Genomic DNA, 6,013 nt, shown 5'->3' with positions numbered 1-6,013 from the left:
GAGATACTCTCTATTAAACTTTGAGTATTCTTATTTATATCCGACTATTAATTTATTGAATTCCATGACTCCAAGTTTTAATACATTTATTTATCTAATTTTTGTAATCTTTCCTTATACACTGCAAGGGATACTGTTATTTGTCTAGAATCACACTATGAATCAGTGTCCATTTGGCAAAATTGAGAGAGAATGATTTGGTTGGTTGATGTGTTTGCAGTTACATAAGTACATATACTCTTGCAGTAAACCTGGCTTTAGGGTATACAGTGCTTCACACTCCTATGCATTGTGCATGTAGTAGTGTAACCACCTTCACATTTGTGCTTCAGGCATACAATTCCCCAGTCACTATCTATATACTCCAGAAAAAATAGTGTGACTGCTGTTGCAATTTCAAAATGACTCTTTCAGTACCATGTAGTAATTCATTCACTAAAGTAAAAGTCAACCAATTAAGAATTCACCCAGTGTCTTTACTTATATTAATGTAATCATTCAGTCAGTAAGCATGTACTCATGCAGTAAGCCAGGCTTTAGGGAATGGAGTGATTCAAAGTGCTATGTATTATACATGTAGTGGTGTAATATCCTTCACATTTGTGCTTCAGGACTACAATTCCCCACTCACTATACATACCAGGGGTCTCCAACCAGTAGCTCAGGAGCTACTGGTAGCTCACCAGCACCCTGAAAGAAGCTCTCAGAGGTTTAGCCAAACCAAGCTAATCTCAGAGATTTTGTGTATATTAAAGAAGGTAGTACTGTTCATTTACCTACCCTTAAGAGTATCAGACAGCCAAACCAATGGCAGGGCCTGTTGATAACACTCAAACACACACTGTGGTGGTGTATAATTTAATCAATTAGGGATTATCGAGAGTTGAGGTTCTAATTACAGCACTCCTAAAGAATTACAATTATAACAGTCTGGACATGAAGTGTAAAGCCCTAAGCGCAGAAGCACTCTAATTATCATAGAGAATACCACAGGGAACAAAAACAAAGTTCTATTCGATAGGGGGGTTCCAGAAAAATTCAGATACAATCCACTTTAAATTTCTTCAGTCTTTCCTTTATTTGTTGTTCAAATTTCATAAAACAGATTCTCCCAGCACATAAATCGCCAACACGTGTTTCGTCCCACACAAGGACTTCATCAAGGCATAGACTTGATTGGGTGGGTCTCTTTGAAGGTCTTGCTGAGTATGTGGAGGGTGTTGAAACATGTGGAAGGTGCAGCATTAGCCTATGGGTCTGTCATATGAAATATGTTTATCCACTTTAAATCTAAGTTGGGGAGACGTACTGCTGTGGTAATACCATTTGTGGCACACTGCATGTGATGATTTGAATTTTACTTGATAAGAAACATTTAATATTGATGAACGTTTTCCTAGCATTCTGCTGATAACTTCACCTGGAATTTTTGGGTGGTTACTACTGATAATTGTGCTTAGGGTTGTCATAGTGTAATGTTAATACATACCCCCAGCACAACCCCTACACTTTACAAACACCACTATACTACCCTAAACCCTAACACACTACCCCCAGCATGACCCCCTACAATACACAAACACCACTGCACTACTCTAAACCCTAAATCTACCACCAACACAACCCCCATACTCTACACAAACACTACTGCACTACCTTAAACCCTAAATCTATCCACAGCACAACCCCTTCACTACACAAACACCACTACACTACCCTATACCCTAAAACACTACCCCCACCACTTATACAAACAGCACTTCATTTACTCATATAGATAGTAACTCATAGTTAGTGTTATAAAATCACTATTACAAGTATACAGTTATCCATACAGTTACTCATGCAATCACTGAGTCATATGTATACTTCTTTATATACAACAAATGTCACATACACTGCCTTTTATTTTTCTACTTTGTTGGACATGTACCATTTAGAGATATATTTGCTCATCACAAATGTGACTTATGCATTCTTTAGTCAATTATGCAGTATATATACATTTATGTAAACTTTCACACACAAGCATATACATTTAGCTCTTTCTTTAACCCCTTCCATGCTCATGACGGAACGGTTCCGTCATGAGCGTCGGTTGAGCTGTGCTCATGACGGAACCGTTCAGTCATGGTTCCATAAGCCCAATGGAACGTTCAGCACAGCGCAGGAATCTGTGCCGCGCTGAAGCGGTTAACCAGGGTAGTTAGTTCTGAAAATAACTTTTTTTTTGTTTTTTTGTACTTATATATATATATATATATATATTTTAGAATTTTTGGGTTTTTTTTAAAAAGAAAAAAACTCAACAGGGCGAACAAAACCATGAACTTGGAGGGAATAAAAAAAACTAGCATTTATGGTTATCAATTGCTCTGCAAACTAGGTCAACTGATTACTCCCCATAACAAATTAAACGATTTCACTTCACGCACTGCGTTCTAACTTTGACAAATTGGGAACATATGTCTGGTGGTGATGTTGAAGGTGATTGAAATGATGAATGCTGGACACAGGGAAGATAGCCTTTGTAGGAAGTTTATTCAGAGAAAAGGAGAGCCGTCCCAGCAGACAGGCGAAGGCAAGGATAATAACTGCCTACAGGAGAACACTCACAGAGAAACATTCTCAGTGACATAATGCAGTTCTAAGTTGCATAATACACATCACCACACCTCCCCCTTTTTAATGAGAAGAACAATAAATAACAAAATAAATAAATAGAAATTATAACTTGGGAGAGACAAATAATGAATACATATGAGTTAAACATAATCTCGTAATTTGCTAGGTTTGACTGATATTCTGGAGAGATTAAATAATGAATACATAAGAGTTAAACATAATCTCGTAATTTAATAGGTCTGACTGACACTCTGGTACTTTTCCTAACCTCATTCCCCTCTGAAACATTGTTGAAAATTACATTTCTTGGAGATCCAGAAGGATCTTTGGCAATTTGAGAAGTGCACCACCAATTGCCATTAGACAATCTAACAGCATTTCTACGAGTATCCACTACTTGTTGGGAATCTAAAAACTTTGAATAACCTTTTCTAACTGAAACAGGATTCTTAACTTTGATCCAATCTCCTACTTGAATATGGTGAGAACATTTCTTTCCAGGTTTAACATATTTAGAACAAACATCAGAAGATTTTTTGTAAGCAGCATCCCACATATTGCTCATATCTCCACTTTGATGAAAATGTTTTACCATCCAGAAAGGATATACCTGCGAACAAGCTTTTCTCCCTCTCATGAGCTCAAATGGTGTGTAGTTAGTAGCAGAATGAGGGGAAGTGCGATATGACCACACAAGATCCTTGACTGCCTCAAATACACAATTCCTAGACTTGAAAGCTGCTTGAACACACTCTACAACAACTCTGTTAAATCTTTCTGTTTTGCCATTGCATTGTGGATGATATAAGGGAGTTCTAGTGTGTTTGATACCACATGATTTCAAAAAAGAATTAATTTCATGTGAAATGAATTGAACTCCATTATCGGTCAAAATCTCTTCTGGATAACCTTCTCTCAGAAATATTCTGTTCAAGCAATCAATAACACTTTTAGAATTCGGTATACTAATAGGTTCAACTTCTACCCATCTTGACAAATGATCAATAAGAACTAAAAAATATTTTGAGTTATTAGGAAGAACATGAAACGGTCCCAGAAAGTCCATTCCCAACTTTTGCCAAGCTCTACCAGGATTAGATAACTTAAACTCCACAAGGCCTTCTAAAACTAGTACCTTGTCGCTGGCTTTACAACGTGGACATTGTTTGACAATTTCATCTACCTGAGAATCCATTTTGGGCCTCCAAAAATCAGATCTCACTTTTCTTTTGGTAATGGTGGCACCAAGATGACCCGAATGCGCTGCTAAAATGATTTTTTCTCTGTAGCACAATGGAGGGACTAGTTTATCACCTCGGACAATTATACCATTTTCCATTGAGAGTTCAGTACTAATCTTCCAAAACATTTGAAGATCAGGAGAAAGACATTTCTCTTTCGGCCATCCTCTTCTTATAAGAGAGGAAACCTCTTTAAGAACAACATCATCATCTAGTTCTTTAATCCAATCATCTTCTAGAAAAGATATGGATTCTTGACAGACATTAGCCACAAAACACTCTTCTACTTCCGTCTCCCAATCTTGTTCATCATTATCAGAAATAGGAAGTCTAGGAAGGCAGTCTTTCCTGCTGTTTCTTCCCCCTGGTATGTATTCCACGCTAAAAGTGTATTCCAGTAACTTTGTGGACAACCTTGCCAAACGAGCTGTGGTACGTTTAACATTTTTTCCATTTAAGATATGGTCGATGATCCGTTTTGAGAACAAATGACCTACCCCACAAATATGACTTGAACTTCTCTACACTCCATGTACAAGCTAAGAGTTCTTTTTCAATGACGGAATATTTCCGTTCAACAGGACGGAGAGTGCGAGAGGCGAACCCTACTGTGTATTTCTTCCCTCCAAAACATTGAGAAAGAACTGGACCCAATCCGTACTCACAAGCATCAACTGTGACAAAAGTTTGTCTACCTTCACCAAACGCTTGTAAGGCCGGAGCTGAAAGTATATGTTCTTTGATAATTTGAAAACCTTTCTTACATTCTTCTGACCAAACAAAAACAGCCCCTTTTTTTAACAAAGACCTGAAACACTCAGTGGTTTTTGCAAAATCTTTCATAAATTTAGCATAAAACTCACATAAACCGAGTAAGGACATGAGTTGCTCTCTATTTTGGGGAGCAGATGCTTCAATAATGCTTTTAACTAAACCTGGTCTAGGTTTAATACCTTTTTCTGAAATGATATGTCCAAGATATTCAATCTCTTTAGCTTTGAAAATACATTTACTCTTCTGCAGTGTTAAACCTCTATTCTCGAGCACTTTAAAAATTTCACTAATTGCCCGGTTATGTTCACTCTCTGTTTTTGTAAAAATGAGAATGTCATCTTGAAAGACAACTACGTTAGGATTGTGAGCAAACATTTCCGACATGAGCCTTTGAAAGACTGCTGCAGCCGATGCTAGTCCAAAAGGAAGACGACAAAATTGAAAAACACCATCGGGAGTGACAAAGGCAGTGAGATGTCTGGATTGAGGGTGTAATTCTACCTGGTGATAGGCAGCTTTAAGATCAAGTTTCGTAAACCACGAAGATGACCCCACCTTGGCAATAAGGTCCTCAATTCACGGCAGAGGAAACCCATCAACCCAAATGGCTTCATTGAGAGTGCGTAAGTCAAAACACATTCTCAAATCGCCTGACCTCTTCTTTGCTAAAACAATGGGGGAAAGCCAGAGGGTGGACTCAATTTTTTCAATAATACCTTGATCACACAGAGTTTGTAAATGCTTAGAAAGATCACTTCTGATGCTTAAAGGACCATTGTGTAACTTGTGTTTGGTAGGAACAACATTGTCTTTAACTCTGATAGAATGTTGAAAGTTGGTGATCTTTCCAAGACGGTCTTCAAAAATGTTACTAAATTTTTGTTCCCAATCACTATCGATATGAGTACTGGATGTAGAATCAGTCACTGAAGTAACAGAAACATCTTGTTTAAACTGTTTGTCAATGAAAACCGGATTAGCTAATCCAGGCTTAATAGTCAAGCCAATTTCAGCTTGGTGGATAAGACCAAGAACATTAATTCCTCGTTTGGCCACATACACTTTCCCTTTGATGGTCACTCCTAAAACATTAATGTTAGCCCAGAAATTTCCGAGTAAATCAATCCTACTTCCTTCAAAAGCTACAGTAAGGACATCCGGAGGCAATACATTTTTACCAGGCCAAAAGTTGGTGTACTTATCTTGTGATACAATGGTGATGCGAGCACCTGTGTCTACTAGCAGTTGAACATGATCTTTCTCAATGACAACATCAACTTCAGGATCAGAAATATGTTGAGAATCTCCTTTATCATAAGAATTTTTGACCACAACAACGTATTCCTGATGCATGATGTCCTCATGTGAAAGAT

This window comes from Lissotriton helveticus, chromosome 5_1, assembly GCF_964261635.1.
Source record: "Lissotriton helveticus chromosome 5_1, aLisHel1.1, whole genome shotgun sequence".
NCBI lineage: Eukaryota > Metazoa > Chordata > Amphibia > Caudata > Salamandridae > Lissotriton > Lissotriton helveticus.
Note: the sequence above shows the minus strand (reverse complement) of the source record.